General features: G+C 41.2%; 1 protein-coding gene across 2 annotated transcripts in view; it reads right to left on the reverse strand.

Annotated features, from left to right (window-relative positions):
* The window catches only part of CDC42SE2 (CDC42 small effector 2), a 129,759-nt gene that overhangs the window by 90,669 nt on the left and 17,614 nt on the right, over positions 1 to 21,476 (reverse strand). The window lies entirely within an intron of this gene.

Consider the following 21,476-nt stretch of genomic DNA (forward strand, 5'->3'; position numbering starts at 1 on the left):
CTAGTCTTTTAATCTCTCCTCATTTGGAAGCTGTTCCGTACCCCTAAACATTTTTGTTGTGACGTTCTCTGCACCTTTCTAATTCTAATATATCTTTTTGGAAGGGAGGCAACAAGAATTGCCTGCTGTATTCAAAGTATGGACATACCTTTGATTTACATAGTGGAATTATTATATATTCTGTCCTAGTATTTTTCTGGTGATAAATTAAACAACAATATTTCAGTTTGTTCCAAAACCTCCTCTATTGGCACCTCTGTCTAGGACAGTCCCTCAGATTTGTCACCTAAAAAGAATGACTCAGGTGTAGGAACCTCCCTCACATCCTCTGCAATGAGGAACAATGCAAAGAATTCAGTTAGCTTCTCTGCAATGGCCTTGTCTTCCATGAGTGATCCTTTAGCATCTGGATTGACGGCAGGCTTCCTTCTTCTGATGTACTTAAAAAAAATTTTTGCTGTTAGTTTTTGAGTCACTAGCTGGTTGCTCTTCAAATTCTTTTTTGGCCTGCCTAATTATACTTTTATACATAACTTGCCAGAGTTTATGTTCTTTTCTATCTTCCTCAGTAGGATTTGACTTCCAATTTTTAGAAGATTTTTTTTTTGGCTCTGACTCCTTTACTCTGTTTAGCCGTAGTGGCAGTTTTTGGTCCTTTTACTGTTTTTATTATTATTATTATTTGAGGTATACAGATAGTTTGAGCATCTATTGTGGGTTTCCTAAAAAGTTTCCATGCAGTTTGCAGGCATTTCACTCTTATGATGGTTTCTTTTAATTTCCATTTAACTAGCTTCCTAATTTTTGTGTAGTTCCCCTTTTTGAAGTTGAATGCTACTGTGGTGGGTTTCTTCTGTATTTTCCCCCTACAAGGATATTGCATTTAATTACATTATGATCACTATTACTGAGTGGGTTAGTTACATTCCCCACTTGGACAGGATCCTGTGTGCCAATTAGAACCAAACCAAGAACTGCTTCTCCCTATGTGGGTTCCATGGTTAGCTGCTCCAAGAAGCAGTCATTAATGGTGTCTAGAAATTTTATCTCTGTATCCCATCCTGAGGTGAAATGTACACCGTCATTTTGGGAATAGTTGAAATCCCCCATTATTATTGGATTTTCTGTTTCTGATGCCTTACTAATCTCCCTGAGCATTTCACCATCACTGCCACCAGACTGGTCAGGTGACAGGTGGCTAGTCAGTATATTCCTACTGCTATGCTCTATTATTCAAGCATAAAATTTCTATCCATAGCCATTCGACAGCAGAGTGAATCAATTAAGATTTTTTACTATATTTTACTCTCTTTCTTAAACACATAGTGACACTCCCCCATCAATGTGACCTACTCTGTCAATCGTATATATTTTGTACCCTGGCATTATCATATCCCATTGATTATGATCATGAATCTCTGGTGGTCAGTATTTTGACCTGTAGGGCTGACACATGGCCCCACACTGTCAAGATTGAATACATATTGGACACCACTCAGAGAAAGCACTCTGAATGACTGAAAACATCAAAGGGTACTAATTCAAGTGGAATGAAGTTTTAACTAGACAGGTCCCGCTCTCTCAAACAGTCACACAAGATGACCATACCATCACCTCTAAGATGATATGGTCATCTTCTTCAAATGCCTATCAACTTGCCTGTATGATTCATCTTCGACTTAGACCCCATAGAAGCAAGATGGAAGAGTCCTGGAAGACCTAAAATAGGATGGTTGGACAGCATCAGATACCTGCCCCTCACAGGTATCCTATCCCATAATGTGTCCGATTTGGCTCAGGGCAGAACATCATGGAGGCTCATAATACATTTAGTGGCTTCTATGCTGTCCAAGTAACAGCTATGAGAACTACCCAACCTAATCAAATGTGAGACCCTTAAGAATGCTCCTTGATTTGGCAATATCATCTTAGATCCTGCAAGGTTCTGATCCCCATCAATTCTTTGTGATTTCATTTGAAGTTAAGTGTGCTTAGCACATCACAGTAGAGTCTCAGCACCTTGCAAAACTAGTCTCTGAAGGAAGAAATTCCAAGGAGCATGGTTTGAAATTGCTGTATATTCTGCATATAATGCCTAAAATAAAACACAAGTTTTACATAAAAGGGTTAACAAAACTGATATGAATAGAAATGATGTCATGGAATAGTTCTGAATGTCAATAAAAACAACTCTATAAATATATATTTTGAATATGTACTTGAGATGTTTAAACCCCTAATGCAACAGCTTTGTGCTAGTGCATCAGAATGAAGGCCAGAAAGTAAGTGTCCAGACTAGTTTCACTGTGCAAGCTAGTGCCAACAGCATACATACAATTGAAAGAATTTTAAAGCCAATAATTTGTTACACAAAACAAAGGAAATAAAATTTTCCAAGATGTGATTTTTATACTGACAGCAAAAGCACATTAAACAGTTATTTTAAAACATTTGAGGATAATCTTAGCCTTCATTCTCACATTAATTTAAATATTAAGAAAATAGGAATGTGAAATAAACACAGAAAACTAAATAGAGAAATCAAGGGAAATGTATTTGAATTAAAAAATAAGTATAAACAGAATTCTAGACAAAGCATATGCTGCATGCCATAAATACCAGAGTCTGCAGGGGCAACAAGATGATTTATTGCTGTCAAAAATAATTCATTCAATTAATTGAGGGTCATAAAGCACCTGGACCTTCTGTCAATGTTAGTTTGAATTAGATATGAATATTAATAAATCTGTTTTATTGTGGACACAAAAGAGATTTGCATATAATAATTTAATTGGACAGTTTATTAGAGGCTCATTGCCAGAAACGTACTCCAAATGCTGTTTAGAATTCATGAAAAGTGCCATGAAACCAGATCCAATCTATTTAAGGTTAAAATCCCCTATCATGCGTTGATGATTTTGGTACCACAATGAATTTTCTTCCCCATCGGTTATTGACATTTAGCTAAACAATTATACTGAAAAGGAACAGACATCATCACCTGCCTGGATTTCATGACTAAATTTACTCCTGAAAGATTTACACTGGAAGATCCCTATTACTTTGTATGTTTTTTTTTTTTTTTTAAAATCTACTTCTGTTTATTAATAAACACTGAATAAATTGCTCTTTGTATTATGCTGTCACAGAAGTTAGCATGGAAGAAAAAGAAAACATACAGATATTATTGGAAGGGAGTAAGAAGTTATTTCTCCCCTCCCCTGCATTGCAGTGTGAAGGAGATGTCATAACTCCTGGGAGGCTGAGCTACTGTAGACAGCAGCTGTATTTGAAGATTACAATCTAGCTTGTTCACTATACTATAAAAGCACTCATTTGACCTTTGTACTCTTAGTGTAATTGTAGAGACAGAATGCCTAACAGCAAACACCAGCAGTGTGTTCCATGGCTGCCATGCAAGTAACTGCACAAGTGCAGAAAACTACCTTTAGGTATTTGCATATTTTAACACTGTATTTTAAGCTATTATACATACTGTGATCAATGCCAAATGCCACAAAAACTAGCACATTGTCGGTGCAGCTCAACTGATGGCAGCTGCAAATCTGAAGCCAGAGATGGCCTCGGAGTTTTTGGATGGGCCACTATCACTATACCCAAAGTTAGGTGAACAAGAGGATTAATTGGGACACACCTCAAACATAATGGGCTAATTTTACATGAGGAATGAGCGTGTGTGAGGAGGAATCTTTAGGTCGCTCTACTACCCACATAGCCTCTTGTTTGAGAAAAAGTGTCCAGCAGTTTCACATGGAAAAGGGTTACAAACTTACTTCAATAATAAAAAAAAAGCTTAAAGTGTCTTTATGTTTCTAGTTTCTTCAGATTAGGGCAGGGCTCCAGCTGTTGCATTTGTAAGGCCTAAAATCTGGTTTTATTCTTATCCAGCAATTATGGGTTCAAGTGTGCATGACATCAGAACATGGGTTACAGTGCAATGCGGATACTCAAGTGAGATACTAAAATCCATTCCCTTTTGGGTAGTCTAAAGTCCTTGACTAATACACACTCTCAAGTCTGGATTGGTGGCTCATATAGCTTAGTAAAAGAATAATAGCTGCCATGTTACCTCAATATAAAAGTAACTTTCCTTAGTACAGTACATTGGAAACAAGCTAGCCATTGAATCCCTCCACAAAAGGATGTCCCACATAGTAACAATATAGAACTCCAAGACAAAATCTTCTATGAAAGATACAAAATACTGTTTTAAAAAAATTAGATCTTTTTTCAAGTATATTTTTACTAGACTGAGAGGCTCTAGCATACCTTGGGGAGAACAGCCTACAGAACATCATGCTTTACCTATTTTTACTTTTTAATTACACAAACTAACTGAAACTGGATAAAACGCTTTTTAAAATGTCTTCCTAAACTACATATAGTCAAAAAAGTTCGATTGAAGTATTCCTGTTAAATTACAACATCTTCCTATGTATAAAGTAAATATAGCTAAATCAGGATTTGATGAGTTAGATCATTTCCAGCACTGTATAAAATACATGCACTTTTGCTTGCACATATGATTTTATTTTGTAAAATATCAGCTTAAAGGCACAGCACAGCAGTCCTATTGCATTACTGAACTAGATACCAAACAACAAGTACGGCACTGGCTTCCAGCAAGTGGAGAATTTTAATGCAAGTTAATGTGATCTTTCCCAGAGATGGTGCCCTTAGGGTTGATGATGTCCGTACTATTCTCAAGTATCCCGGAAAGACTCTACATGGAGTGGCACTGGAATTCACTATGGAGAGAGATAAAATGTTATTCATAACTGAATAGCTGGAAAGAGAAGAAAATCCTTAGGAATAAAATGTGGCAAGGGAACAAAAAAAAGGAGGGGGGGAGAAGAGAGAGAGATGTTCTCTTGTTTTTAAATAAATCAAATATAAAAATGTCTATGGCCTGGTCTACACGGGAGAGGGAAGTAAGAGGGGGAGAAATCGATCTAAATTATGCAAATTCAGCTACGTGAATAACATAGCTGAAGTCTACATACTTAGATCTACTTACCGTGGTATCTTCACTGCGGTAAGTTGACAGCTGATGCTCTCCCGTCGCCTGCACTTCTCGCCCTGGTGGAGTACCGGAGTTGACGGGAGAGCACTCGGAGGAGACACGATAAATCAACCGCTGCTGGATCAGTCACTGTGCATCGATCCAGCGGGTAATGTAGACAAGCCCTTAGATTCACTCTAAACTAAAATACATGTTGTAGTATTCACTCCAGGAGATTCCTTTCCCATTCCCCCTCCCCATGCACAAAACCACACACGAGAAATGCAGATGACAGAGGTTTATTTCAGTTTGGAGTGCAACCTGGATCTTTTGCACTCATTGATTTTGGATGTCTCACTTGGCAGTCAAGCAGGCACATATAGATGGAAGTTCTGCCAAAGATTTTCAATATTACAAGAGCGATGCTCTGTAGTTAAGTAATGCTGAATATGGATCCTCTCTCTGAGCTGTTTTCTGCAAGCTCTTCACTATACAGGCTCCACATTCTTCCGTTCGGCTTGCTTGTGTGCATCTAAACAGGGCTGCCAAAGGTCACACATCTCTCATGAGAGTCATGTATTTGGCAATCATGTCTGCATTCCCGCAACCCAGTTGGAAAGTCACGCATCCAGCTGGGCAGCAAGCTGTGGTGCAGCTCCTTCTGTGGTTACTAGATGCACTGAGGAGTCTGGCTTCAAGAAGCCAGGTGGCATGTCTGCCTACACTGTGACTGCTGCTCTTGCTGGATTCAAACAGAAAATGAAGAGCAGCAATAAGGGGTGGAGACAGAAGATGGAGAAGTTCAATATTAGCTCCAGGTTCCCCAGACACACCCAGTGAAACCTATGCTCCTAGAGCTTGTCTCTGCTCCCCTAGCCAGACTCCAACCGACTCCCTGTCCCCAGTCAGACCCAAGGCCCTTAATGAGACCCCAGGTCATGGGCCACCATCCAGCCCCCTAGCATCAAAGACATGGTGACGTGAACTTCAGCCTAAGCTAGCAATAGGAGTATGTGCCTGTCTGCCTGTACAGCCTGCACTAAAGTCTGTGATACCACATCTTCACTGCTATTTTTAGCCCTGATAGCTCAATTAAAGCTAGCACCAATGCATCAGCCTGTTCTGCAATCACATTTCCAACTGCAGTTCACATATAACCTTGGATAGACCCCAGCCTCCCTCCCAAACAGAACTCACCTACTCCAGCACTCTCAGACCCAAGAGCACCCAGCATCTCCACCTCACAACCCACTTACCTCAGCACTCACCAACCCCAACAGCATCCAGCTACCCCTAGATGGCCCCAGTCCCATCCATCATCCAAAACCACCCACCAACCATCCATCCAGTTCTCTAACCCAGACAACTTCCAGCGTCCTACCACAAATGCCCTTACGGCATATCTGCACAACAATTGGGAGGGTGCTCCCCAGTACGGGTAGAAAAACGTGCTAATTCTGCTCAAACTAGCATGCTAAAAATAGCAAGTATGTACCCAACAGCTTGGGTGGCTGTACTCTGGTGCTCACCAGAGCCAATGCCTATGCCATCGCAGCCACACTGCTATTTTTTGCATGCTAGCTCAAACGAAGTTAGTGCGTATCTGTCTATCCATGCTGGGAAGCACACTCTCAGCCGGTGTATAGACATACCCTCTCACCCCTTCCCATCTACTCATGCATCCCTGATCTGCCACAGCTTTATGACTGCCAAATTTTGAGCAGCTCCATATCTTTCATCCATCACTGCTTGGGGCAGAATGTATTGACCATAAGCTTAAAGTTTGTGTTACACAAATTAGTTCATTAAATAATTTGCACTTAATGTCACATGAAGCTGTACAAAACTTGGCACCTATGTCTTATGACGACACTTGTAAGTTTTATCAAATAAGTTTTTTTCTTCAACTATGGTCCATTTTCTATAATTACTGTCCGTGGAGTTCACAGACATAGCAAACAAGGAATAGTGTACTTCAAACGGTAGAAGCTGTGGAATCTTCAAATGTCACTACTTATAATGGGTTGTTTGAGCAACTTTCTATGATTAGGCAGCTGTATTTTTCCAGGCCAAACAAATCAACTTCAGCTTTGTCTAATGGAATTGCACGCTCGCTCCACCATTTCAGCAATATCACTGCGCATGGATGACCAGACCGGAATGTGACTTCTCCAGATCTTCCATTTGAATTAGTTATTCTAGGAGTGCCATCAGTGTATTCTCTCAGGCATTTTCCTTCTCATCACTCAGAGAACTACTATTGGGTTTACATTTAAACAAGTAAGGAGAGCCAAGCAGCAGCAGAGAGGGTTGTTTCTCTCTACGACAGTTAGGAGGAAGGAGACCATCTGCTGTATAGAGGAAGCGGGTTGCGGTGTATGATATTAGGTTCTGGAGTGAGGGAGCAGCTGGGAGTTGCAAGGAGAGAGAACCATTTGCAGAGGCAAAACTCTATCATTGCCCAAACAGGCAGCACATGGCAAGAACCCGCTGGGTCTCTTTTCATTGAATTCTGTAGAGATTCAGTGTGTACAAGCTCTGCAGAACTCCCTTCTTCTCTGATAACACTAGATGTTTTCGTTATGAAGAGACTTTGGCACCGCGCAAAAGAGCAAGTTCAATGGTATTTTTCAGTAAAAAAGGAAGGATGGATCACGTAACTAATAAAGGCAATAATGGGAGGGAAACACATTGCTAAGTACTTGGCTCTGATAAGGTTATGCACTGCAAGTGAGGAGTGGCCCCACTGCAAAATGACATTATTGAGGTTTAACAGCCAATGGATTACTCACAGGTGCTGATCAGGCACTAGGTTATAAAAGCTATATTTGAACAGCATCAACCAACTGCATTTTAACCTCAGGTGCCAAAAACTCCTTGCCAATATGCGAGTGCTTCTATGCTGCTGCTAAACAAGCAGAAGGGAAACGGGGGAAAAAACCCATACTCATGCACATTTAAAGGTCATACTTTAAATGCCATGTTAAAGAGAACGGTGCTCTCTCCTAAAGATACAACTCTTGCTAACCATTTACACAGCCCCTGCATGGAACAGTGCGGTGTTTTGTTGATTACTCCTTGTGTTGAGGAGACCTTTAAGCTTTTTCTACTGCACTGCTGTCCTTAGGACATGGACTAGGCACATGGGATCTCGTTATGGTAGATGAGTCAGCAGGGAAATGCATCACCATGTTAGTGTCCTAGTGTACTTCACTCAGTCAGTCCCTCAATCAGTCCCTTTGACTCAGGTCCATCTCTCAAAATCTTTTTCACAGAATAGAGATAGCCCTTTGTATTTTAATAAATAATTTTGTATGAGGGTTAATGAAATACTCAGAGTAATAGGGATAAACATATAAGAAGACTGTAGGAAATTTGTAGCATAAATAGTAGGGGAGGAAAAACCAGACCACCCATGGTAGAATGAGAGGTATATATGACAAAGGAAAGAATGGTAGAGTTGAAGAAGTATGCTATGTAGAAGAGGGCAGGGACTTGTCTGGACAGTGAGACAGAGGGAGAGGAAGCTTTAATCACAGAAGTTTTCTAGTGAAAGGACTTAAAAATATGAAGGGTACAAAAAACAACATAGAAGAGGGTTAAAGCGTTTAGTTTCAGGAAGTGGCTAAACAGACCTTTGTGAAAACAGAGTTTGGTTTTTAGGACCATGCAATGATCAGACAAGAGAGAACACAGAGGAAAGAACTAGATGAAGAAAGGAGAGACAGAGAGACTGGGGGGAGATAGAAGAAATTGGAAGAGGCATACAAAGGAGCATAGAAATGGTTCTCTCAAAAGCCACAGAGAGCTGGAGCATACCAATATATTCAAAAACAAAGCAAAAGAAACTTTGGAATATGATTTCCCTAGAACTGAGAGAGCTAATAGAGTCAACCAACTGTATAAAGAAGGGCTAAGATAGCTGGCTCGGATCTATAGCAAGCCATCCAGAAATGAGGTTCGGCACACTGGTTTTTCCCATTGAGTCAAAGAGTGAAGTAGACTGCAAGAATAGGTCATAGACACACTAATGCAGGGGTGGCCAACCTGAGCCTGAGAAGGAGCCAGAATTTACCAATGTACATTGCCCAAGAGCCACAGTAATACGTCAGCAGCCCCCCACATCAGCTCACCGCCTGCTCCCAGTGCCTCCCACCCACCGCCAGCCCTGCCAATCAGCACCTCTCCCTCCCTCCCGATCAGCTGTTTTATGGCATGCAGGAGGCATGGGGGAGAGGAGTGAGGGCATGGCAGACTCAGGGGAGGGGGCGGGAAGGGGTGGAGTCGGGTCAGGGCCTGTGGCAGAGCCAGGGATTGAGCAGTGAGCACACACACACATACACACCCCCGGCACATTGGAAAGCTGGCGCCTGTAGCTCCAGCCCCAGAGTCAGTGCCTATAAAAGGAGCCGCATACAAACTTCTGAAGAGCCGTATGTAGCTCCGGAGCCACAGGTTGGTCACCCCTGCACTAGTGGGTCACATGGGGGAAAGGAACTGCAATGGGTTAATGTTTGGGAGGTTCATTTAACTTTTAATGCATTACTATGCATTTTGAACCTTGCACCATGTAACAGATAGTAATCACAATATATTTATGGACCCTTCTCCACACAGACACTGTCAGATTATTGCCAAACATAGACAAGTTGAATGATAAGAATGTGCATTTTATGACAATTCTCTAGAGTGGGGTAACCTCCAGATAAGTTATTGTTATGGTGTCCACCTAAGTGTTTTTCTTAAGATGTAAGGAATAACTGGTAGAACATTTAATTGTTGATTAAATGCTACAGTACTGTTGGGCAGCAAGCCTGTGGTTAACAGCCACCACATTGGGCTCAGCAGATACTCAACAAATTAAATATAAAAGCATACTAAATCCTGGAATTTGCTTAGAAAGATTTGCATTTTCACAGGGAACCTCAGTTTTAGCCGAGATTTCAGTTGCATGGCTAGATGCCTTCTTAGACATTGGCTATGATGTGAATTCCATAACTAGCCATTTGGGGACAAGAGGAACTTTCTTTGGCTCTGACACTGAAATCAGATCTGCTGGTCTGGACCTCCGCACCCATGTGGAGCCCAAGTGAAATCAATAGGGTAGGGATTCTGATTGCAGAACTGATTACTTTTTCTTCTTCCTTAATATGTTCACTGCAGAATCTGGCTCCTGATACATGATCACGTAATAAAACCTTTATTATAGTGCACATCTTAAAGCGCATAGAGTTTATATTGCTGGGAGACCCTTAACTCTTCATATTGTAAGCTAATGCATTTAAAACATTGAATAATACTGCATTCATATTTTTTGGGGAAGGGGTAATGTAATATTTTCAAACCTATAGCAGATGTGCCATTGTTTTCCTGTTAAAAAGGGAAAAATAGGCTAAGTACAATACTAAATGATTTAGCGTAACATGTATATAAGCTGTAATATAAAAAATGTTCAAAACCTTGATGTTAGCAGGCGAATACAGAACAAGCAGAACCAACTTTATACAGTGACATTTTATATAAATCATAGGTATGAGACCCAGGCTAGTACAAATCATCCTCTGAAGTTAGTTCAGAAGCCTACAGGAGTCATGTTGGCGGTCTCAGCTAAGTTCCTATTGGACAATTTAATTCACAAAGCCACCACCATAACTTCACCTTTTTAATAGTCTTAGGAGGAAGGCCAGGAGGTTAATGGGTATGCAAATCAGACCACCCTTTGAACTCTTCTGGTGGTTATTCCAGGTAAAGGCTGAGGCACATTTGTTTAAGTGTTTACAGAGTACTTTACAGGTACACCACTCTGCCCACTTAGTAGTAATATAATTCATCATCAGTAATCATTTAAGTATTAGCATTTGTGAAGCACTTTGAAGTTGTACATAGGCAGAAAACATCATTCAGGGCTAATAATTCAGCACATTTCACAACGCTAAATAACACAAAAAAGCAGTGATCTAACAGAAATTTAACCTATTGCAAAGTGTCATCTTTTACAATGTTAGCATAAAGCATAAACCTGTCAACCTGACAATGTCTACTCAGACAGTCATTTTGCTACTCAGTCCATAATAGTGTAAAAGCCATATCAGCTCATTTGAAAAGTTCAACAACAAACAGTTTGTCAAAGCAAAGATGTGTGGAAGCAGAGAAAAGAACTGACAGAAGGGAACTGTAATGCATGACGTTTGTTAGCAAGAGTCAGGCTAACTGTAACCCTGATAACGCGAGATTTGTAGAAGCGAGGATTGTGTGAGGCGGGTGAGAAAGAGCTGTGTAAGAAGTTATGATGACCTCAGCATAGATAAAGTGTAGAAGACCTTGGGTAGATAAGGTATAGAAAATAATTGTATGTTGGCAAGAGTCAAAACAACTGAGGAAATGAGATATCAAGATGGCCTATGTATAAACAAAAATGCTGCTGTCCCTCATTATTTTTGTAATGAAAGGTATAAATGCTTGCTGTAATTAGTTATCAGGGAGAGACCTGTTTACCTCTCTCCCTCTGCACATGTGAGAGTTAATAAAACATCTGACTTGCTATACCTAAACAAATAGTGAGAACTCAGTTTTTCTCCGACAATTTGGGGGCTCGTCCGGGATGGCAACGCCCGCAGAGGCACCGGCAGCTGCTACGGATCGTTCCCCTTCGAACCCCATGGCGCCACAATAGAGGTAGGAGACCTTTTGAAATCTCTATTGGGGTGTCGGAGGAGGACTGTCCGTGGGGCCGTCTGCCCCTGTTGGGCTCACGCCATCCGAACTTATTGACTGTGCAGCAAGGTCAGATGCTGAGCGGCGTAATAGGGGAATTGTTTGCCGCCCCCTGTATGCATATGCTAGGTGCATAAGGTTTGCACCTGTGTTGAGGGGTTGTTACCGCCTCAAGAGGGGTTTTTACCGCCTCAAGTGATGCATCGAGGTACTTGGGAATAGTACCTGGAGGTACTCAGGAGTAGTACCTGGTATAAGGCCTTGGTGTGTGTGTGGTCTGTGTGTGTGTGTACACCAGTGTGAATTGAGTGTTACCGGAAGACGCCCAGAGTACTCTGCGAAGTCTTTTGGCTCGTGACCAGAACTACTCTAATGCAAGCCCGGTAACTAGAGGATCTTTTAGGAGATCCGACCCACGGTGGGCTAACTCGTCCTGGCATCGTCCGGCGAGGAGGCTACCTGGGTCTAGGAGTGTGTGAACCCATCTTCCCTCCCCTTTTCCTCTCCGTGTGAGCCACTGACAGTCTGATCATCTCACTGGATGCAACAGAGTAAGCGGCGCCATCTCTCTGAGACTAGCCGACGCTCTTTGCTGAAGGGAGGTGTAGGAGGGTCGTGGCCATCCTCGTTAGTCTCTCCTGTGTGAATACCCTGTAGGGAGAGATCCTTAGTTTGTGTGCCGCTAGCGCGGACAGGGCATCCTCCTCCCTGTGTGTGTGATTGGAAAATGGGTGGGGGACAGTCTAAGGATTCCCTCTCACCCACTAAGGGTACCCCAGCTTATTTCATGTACGTACATTATGGTACTAAAACCTGCAGGTATTTAGAGAATTGGAATCATTACACGCGTGAAAATTCATCTAAACAATGCCCACTAGAAGGTACCTTCAATCTAGATAAGATCATACATCTCAGAGGAGCTTTTAATCACAAAAAAAAAGCCTCTGACACAAATGGGAGCAATTTGTCTATTGAGGAAAGGAACGGGTTAATTTGAAATTCAGCTTGGTCCAGAGATAAAGAGAAAGTTAATCTGCGTTCAAGGTCAAGAATCAATGCAGACCAGACTAAGTATAAAGAAAAACTGCTTTCGGCCCCAGCTGACTGTGAAAAAATATAGACATAGTCAAACCAAAGGCAATACAAGTTAAAGTGCTGAGATTACATTTGCAAAGCTTAACTGTCCAGTGAGATCCAACAGTCTGCCTTTGCGACCCTGGAGCTGGCGTGGTTTGGGGAAGCTGAAGAAGCCACAGGCAGCCGGCCTGGACTGGAATCACTGAAAAGACGCCCCAGGAGACCTCAGGGTGTAAAAGAACTGCCCTCCCAAGAGAGGAAGCAAGTTGGAGATTGCACAGCACCTTCTCTGAACGTTATACACAGACGTGGCCAGTCTGGACGTACGTGTGTGAGTATGAAAGTGTGTCTACTCTCAGCCGCAGTAAGTCTGAGAACCGGAGAGGGATTTAGCATTCCTCTTTCCACCCCGGCTGACCGGGAAGGGTGTCAGGTGGATCTACCCCAGTCGTAGCAGGACTGGGCAACAGAGAAGTTGGAGAAAAGGGAAGAGTTGTGTACTTGATAACTAGAATTGAGCAATTAAGAGCATAGATCATGAACCAGGCAGCAACTCAAACCTACGCCCAGGGCAAGTTGCAAGCCTTGAGACAGGACTTCCAGGCAGAAAAGGAAGCACTGGCTAAGCAAGTACCGGTCCTTCAGGGACTTGTCAGAATTTAACCATTTGTGTTTGCATATGCTGTAAGAGCAGTGTGTTTGCCACAAGAGAAAATTGAATAGTTAAATGCCAATGGGCAATGCGTTTTGCCCAAGTGGCAAGCCTCACGGGGCAGGACTTGGGTAGCCTTGTGAGTAAGAAGATAAAGAGAAGAGACCAGGAAGGGTGGGGGCTAGTTAAGAAGCCCACCCTCCTATCTAAATTGGTAGTGAAAAAGCTGGTGCCCATGGAAGGGACGGTTCAGCGAGAAAAGCAGGATCGGGCCCAAGCGGGCAGGCAATAGATAGAGAGATTGGAGAACAGGTTGGAAACTTTGAGGGCATAGTGGAAGGAAAGGAGTAAGTAATTATAAGCATGGGGATTTCAAATCCCCAGGATAATAATTGAAATGGTAAAATGTGTGTAAGACAGAGTCTTTGTACCAAGGTGCAAGGCTCTCCTTTCTTCTGCAGAATAAAGCAACTCTTCCTTATCCCTGTCTGGCTGTTATTGGCTCTCAGCTAGGTGGACCCGATATTTTGGTGACAGTTAATGGCGACTCCGGTTAATGAATTTCTGTCTTATACATTTAGGTGTTAGGTGTGTGGATGGAACTGAGCCTCTCATTCGTAATTCCTCAGAGTGGAAGCCATCGCGTGCAATGAAGCTCTGAGGTTGAATTGGGATCCTTCTGTCCCGTCCCCTGTAGCGGTCAGTATTAGTAGAAATTCCTGTAATAGGATCCTATTAGGCCATAATTCCCTCTGTTCTCTGTGTAATTCTCTGTTAGAGTGTCAGCAGGCAGATGGGTGGGTCTCTGGTAAAACTCTCTAAGGATAGCCCTTTGGATTATATGTTAAGTAAATGGCCTTTACCCGGTGTTCAGGAAAGAATAAAGATTTGAATTTGTTTTTGGGTAACAAAATAGCAGATAAAAGATCTGGTAAAAAGAGAGAGAAGGACAGTGCCCCTGGCTCTGTGTGGTCGAACTGTCACTTTACTAGGGGTGCATGGAGATTTTGTAAGCACAAAAGAAACAGTTACACCTTGTGTAGAAATTGATGTGGCTAGTGTTGTGGAAATTGAATTGTGGATAGGATGTGCATTTTCCCCAGAACATGTGCAGTGTATATTGTAGCAGAGGTAAAAGAAATGCAAACCTACCAATATAGGTTGTGTTGTCTCTTTCAGATCACTGGGTGTTTGAAAGCAGGAGTTAGAAGTAAAAGGCAATCAAAAGTCTGGGAAAGTTAATTGTGACTTTTTACATAAGAATTTTTAAGCTGTGGATAGCTTTGGATCTGGAAGCAAGCCAGAAAGCATCTGTATTAATGCAATTTTCTAACTAATAAGGTAGAAGCCACTGAAACCTGGGCTGCCTATGAAACAAATATAAAGAAATATGGGGTAATTCCTCTGTTTTGTCTAAAATCAACAAGAGTATGTGTGTATATAAAGGAAATATTTTAAGCAATGACTGACTACCCAGAAGGGGTAGACCTCTGTTCTTTTGTCTTTCAGATCATCAGAGAAAACGGATGCCAGCTGAACAGCATTCAATGTACCATGCATTTACTGGTACAATAGGAATTATTTTTGTGTTCTTTGTCCTGTCTTGTGGTGTTTGTCTTGTGGCCAGAATTGTTGGGTTTAATATTTTCATAAGACAGTCTAGTTCAAAATTAAATAGAAGGGTTAAATCAAAAAAAGCAGATACTTGTTTTATTCAACTTGGAATACAAAAAGTGTTTGGATAAATCAGGAAAATGTGATATACTAAAGTGTAATACAGTTGCTTAAGTAAGAAAAAAAAACTTCATTGGCCAGATTTTTTTTTAATTGAAAAAAATTGTTGTTAAAATTTGCATACCAACAGTCTTTGGAAGCAAGGACATGGAAGGTTAACCCACTCCCCATATTGCCCATGGGATCCTTCTGGCTACCTCAGATTTCTAGCCAGAGGGCTGGGGAGGGAGGAAAGCTATTGGACACCTGAGGTTGTACTGAGTGGACTCCTCAAAAGTGGGTGTGCTTGTCCTGGTTTGTTGGTCCAAAGCTCTGTAATAAAGTTATTTTACTGGAAGGGTGTACATGGCATACATTGAATAATAAGACTAATGTACTGTATAATGGCAATGTGTATGTGTTCATTGTTGGGAAAAGGTGTATAAGTGAAGAGTGGAAGTTTCCTTTGTAGGTTAAAAGAAGCCAAGAAGGGGAGAAGGAAAAAGAACAGAATGAGTTAACTGAGAAAAAATAGCTAGCAAGCTCAGTCCAAAGATAAGATGCTGGCACCATCCAAGGACACTGCCCACAGCTAAGACTTGGCTGATAGCCAAGAAAAGGGGGGCCTGAATGTGCCCAAGCAACTATGAGATCTGAAAAACACTGCCAGGCATTAATGAAATGTGTTAGGTTTCTTTTCTCACAGATAAAAGAAGTGCTACCCAAAGACCCTAGCAGCCCTGCCATTCATTGAAACAAGGAGACTGAGTCTACGTAAAGTCTATCAACGAAAGACTGCTTTGGCTCCACACTGGAAAGGCCCTTTCCAAGTCCTGTTAACCACCACCACCACTGTGAAGTGCCAAGGACTACCTGCCTGGACCCATGCTTCTCACTGTAAAAAGACCCCTCCACCTCGGGAGGACTCTCCGACTGATGATAAGCCTATTTCTCCTTCTAGCTCTGCTGTGTCTTCTGGACAGCAGGAAAAAGAAAGAAAGAAAAAAAAAAAGACAAGGTGAAGTGCTAGTAACCTCTCCCTTGTCCACTGACAGACCTACTGTGCCTCTGGATTTTTCTAGAAGAAGCAAAACCATTACAGGGTGATGTGCTAGTAACCTCTCCCCTGTATGATGCTAAACCACACTGTTTCAGGAAAAGAGAAGAAGGAACACTTGCTTCATTGAAACCACAAAGTCCAGGGATTCCTGACTACAAGAGACATTAAGAACTGACCCTGGTGAAGAAACAAAGAATTATACACTGGCAGGAAGAAACTTGTGGGACCCATGCTTGGGAATGTGGTATAGTACTACACCAAAAAGAAATGTATTAGGATATCAATGAACTGTGATTAACACTACACTAGGGACTGTTAAATTTTCATTACCCTTATCCAGTTTCCAGATTACCTCTACATACCCAAATTGCTCACAGGGGGCTGCCATTAGATTAGCACAACAGAGGGCTTGGGTTATTTCTTCTAGAAAGAAGAGAGACTTGACCGGATCCCTGTGGGATGGGGTCAATAATGCAGTAGCAGTCTGGAATATTTTTAAGAACCAGGAACATGATGAGAAATTGGGCCAACTAGAGAAGGCCATAGGCCTTGTTTCTGGAGCACAACTAACCCAGGTACAGGCTGGAGTTGGTGAGTTACATGTTATTTCTGCCCTTAGTTCAATGACCCAGAAGTTGCTGACAGAAATGGTATTGAATATCACTGAGGCTGGGAAGGCATTGCAGTGGGATCTAGCATGCTCAGAGATTCAGGATTTCTTGAATGACCAGCTAATGGCCATTCGGAATGATCTAGAGCACCAGGCTTGGCCCACTGCCCTTACAGACACGTTAGGAGTACCATCTGATCTGTGGCCATGGAGACATACTTGGAAACTTTCTGGGTGGAAGTGTGGACGTTCTCAGTGCTCCTTCCAAGCATATGGACCGGTTCAGGGGGTGTGGGCTCCCACATACCGAATCCTGCCGGGTCCATGGGGAGGATGCATGTGGGATTGGGTAATTCACCGAGACATCTGGGAAATTAGACCTCCTGGTATGCCCAATCGATTTTTAGTCAGTGCTCCTGGGATTACATCTGACATTTGGGTGGGGTTAGGGAGTCAATGGACATTTTGGCCGTTACAACCCCCACAGCTTCAGTGTATCCGTAAACTGAAGCCAGGAGAAGTTGTTACTCTTCATGACTACATTTGCTGGGAGGGTAGGGGACAAGGAACTACCCTGACAGGACACTTATTTTTTTAAGCTAATGATAGCTGTGTGTATGTTAAAGCCACTACATTGCAAGACATACATTTTAATCTCACTACCACTGCAGGCAATCATATCATTTATTGGCCTGCAGATAGAGTTTTTCAAGTAGCCCTTAGGTTCCAGATACCCTTTAATTGGACTAGCTTACTATCTGATAGATTTCAAAATTTGCTTTCATTGTTACCTGAGATTCAGAAAATCTCTGAGGTACAAGGGCAAATTCACATGCTTCAAAATGTATATCAAGTAGAAAAGTATGCCTTTCACACTGCTTATAGAGTAGCTACCTTATGTACTAAATATGATGTATTGTGCTTTATGACAAAGGCTGTACAACAACCCCATTATAGTATTGCTATGGGAATGTTATTGCTTGTATTGTTATTAGTTAGTTTAGGATTATGTTATTGTTGTTGTAAAAGACGTAATAATAGTAATACCTTTCATGTTCATGCTAATCATGCATTGTCATTGCATCCAATCAAAACCCCTAAGGTTGAAGCATCTGATTTAGAATCAGAAGTCCAGGACTTGATGCAAATAGAGATTTGAGAATGTTTGTTGTACTAGAAGTACAAAAGGGGGGGTTGTGGAAGCAGAGAAAAGAACTGACAGAAGGGAACTGTAATGCATGACGTTTGTTAGCAAGAGTCAGGCTAACTGTAACCCTGATAACGCGAGATTTGTAGAAGCGAGGATTGTGTGAGGCGGGTGAGAAAGAGCTGTGTAAGAAGTTATGATGACCTCAGCATAGATAAAGTGTAGAAGACCTTGGGTAGATAAGGTATAGAAAATAATTGTATGTTGGCAAGAGTCAAAACAACTGAGGAAATGAGATATCAAGATGGCCTATGTATAAACAAAAATGCTGCTGTCCCTCATTATTTTTGTAATGAAAGGTATAAATGCTTGCTGTAATTAGTTATCAGGGAGAGACCTGTTTACCTCTCTCCCTCTGCACATGTGAGAGTTAATAAAACATCTGACTTGCTATACCTAAACAAATAGTGAGAACTCAGTTTTTCTCCGACAGATGACAAAATGTGAAACAAGATGGGAAATGAGATACTAAGTCCCTTAAAAGAGGCAACAGCATACCAATTAGCAGTGTGCTGTTACAGCAGAAATAGCCACACTTTTAGAGAAGTGGAATACAGAACATCACAAGTCTGAGCAAAACACCACAAGTTTCACTATATTGTGTGACAAACTTCAAGAGATTGTTAACAAACATAATAGGATTCTGACTGAAATGTGTCAGTGCAGGAAGAGAATAGAAAACAATCCATTTGGGAATTCCATCTGCAAATCAACTAATCCCTCCCCCAAATTGACTGAGAAAAGTCACATAATGCAGTGTTTAATAAACCTGGAAGTGGTAGAAACAATCAGATCAGATTTGGGCAAAGCCTACATTAACTCATGAATGTTCACTCCTATTTGACCTAAGAAACAAAAATCAATTAAAATTAAGCATCAGCATGTAGTTCAAATAACCCCCAGCACCTCTGCTTCAAATCACACAAATGCCCAAACAAAGCCTCCATTCTAATATAGAACCTGCATATGTTAGAACTGGCAGGTGCTCAGGATTCAATATATTTGAGGAGTCTCAATATATGTGGAAAAACATGGTTTTAAAAACAAATCAATATTTAAAGTAAAACTAATAAAGTTATGTCCTTTAACAAAAAATCAGCAAGAATAGGATACCAGTACATCTCATATGTGATCACTGAACTGTCTCACTCAACCAGTGTATGATGAGGTCTTTAATAAAACAGTAGATAAAAAATTGCTCCATTCCAAGAACTGCAACCTGTTTTCATGAGATAAAGCCTTTCATAGTCATCACTTTTCAAATTTACTCTCATGGAGGTCAGATTTAACTTTGTAAGGAATAAATGAGCTCCATGTTTTTTCAGTGAAGGAAAACCATTTTAACAACATCATGATGCACTGCAAGCAACTAAAACAAAAGGAACACCTCTACCAAAAACGCACCAAACTGTGAGTTTAACACATCCCATTGCTCAAGTGGCTCTGCAGCTGATAAAACAACTTCCAGAAAATTTGATGTGCAAGTTTGACAGATACCAAATTCAGAACCTTAAGAGCCAAGACTGAGACTCAACCCACACAAAAAAATTATCCAGATTTGTAAGCAGTGCTGGAAGCTCTCCTACAAAGCACATTGGCGGGATACTGAATCCTGATATGCAGAGATTCCTTGCAGGGGGATCAACAACCCAGTTTGTTCTTGCCTCTCCAATGAGATTGTTGAATTTTTGTAGCCATATTGGTTGTTTTGTAATGTGATTACCTGTCAAATAAGAAATGGATTGGGATCCCCTACACATTCTCTCACGCCACCCAATATGCAAGTCAATAAAATATAGTCTGGATTTGAACCAGTATGAAAGGCTAGCCCAATCTCTACAGAAAGATACATTACTTTTAATATTAAACTGCAATTATTTCTTAGACTCATTTTGGGGTTTCAGGTTAATTTTTATTATTATTTTTAAAACATGACATACATTCTTCTTTCACTGACGCACATTAGTATTCACTAATAGAGACAAGCGGATGTCAGCGACATAGGTAGATGATATAGTGTGTAAAACATTCACCATTGCTAGAAATTGGAGAACAAAACCGGGGGGGGGGGGGAGGGGAAGAGATAGCATGGACCCTGTGATTCAGGACTCATTCCATATTCAATGCAATGATAGTGTGCATAAAGTTTCTCGACATACCTACAAAGCAAGAATCTAAAACATGTCAGGGTGTGATCTGGCAGGATTTCAACAGATGATGAGCTGCTACAACAACTGTAGTCTTTTTAATATGCAGCTCCAGTTTTGAAGACATCCTTTTCTATGCCAAGATGTCTTAGATGTTCTTAGAGCTGCAGTAAACAAAAGACTTTTGTTTTATGCCATTGTCCAAATAAAGAAAAAAGCCAACCAATACTCTCATCTCTTCAATTTTGTGAGCAGATTAGCTGCCAGGTCACAATAAATCAGATACAGAGGTTTGTTTTTTGTTGTTTTAAGGCCATTAGCAGCATTGGCTGCATCATATTATTAATTAAGCCCAAAGAGCCACAAACTTCAAAGAACTGACAGCTCCTAGTGGCAGTGAACACATGTATATACTAAACTCAGCTTCTGACTTTACCCTGCTTCCCACTCAAACATTACAATGGTGATGTACAACATTTGTTGCCTGAAATTTTGGAGTAGCACTGTATCTAAAATGTCCTTAGCATCTTTGACTAGATGTGAATACAAATGAGGTTACATTTAAAGAGACAATATGAGTCACAAACATTTGATAAATACTGTCCTAGGACAGAACACACTGATTAAAATATCTTTTAAAATTTGACCTACCTGAGCATAAGCAATCCTCTACCCCACCTTTCCAGTTATGGGGGGAAAGGGCAGGGGGCATTAAAAATCCAAATAGAGGGAATCTGGTATGAAGAAAAGCATCCAAATTATTCTCTGGTCCTTCTGAGTGTAATACTCACCCTTACTATTTTATTAGAAATGCCAGTTCTTGAACAACTAGCATAATGCATTTTCTTCCACCAACTCTTTAGACTTGTTTGCTCCAGAAAATGGATTCTTTGAGCAATATAAATTGAACACAATTCTTGGAATTTCCAAATAATATTACTTTGCTCAGTGCCAAAACAACAAGACTATCTAATCATCTGAATGTGTTGCTTGGTTGGCACAGTCTTTAGCCAGATAAATACATTTGTTTGAATTCTAAGTTGTCTGTCTAGGTTGCGAGTTCTATGGAACAGGGAACATTCTTCCTTAGCATTTTGTACTTTGCGGGAAATAAAGACAGACAACAAGCCAGTGGCCTGCCAGCTACGTATGCAAGGCCTGACCAGCTGTGCATTGTCTGACTGGTGGTACGAAGGCCAGATCTGGCTTGCAGGAAAATTCTACCTGGTCCCCAGAGGACCGCACAGCATGACCTCACATGCACCATACATGT

This window comes from Malaclemys terrapin, chromosome 6 (genome assembly GCF_027887155.1).
Source record: "Malaclemys terrapin pileata isolate rMalTer1 chromosome 6, rMalTer1.hap1, whole genome shotgun sequence".
Lineage (NCBI taxonomy): Eukaryota > Metazoa > Chordata > Testudines > Emydidae > Malaclemys > Malaclemys terrapin.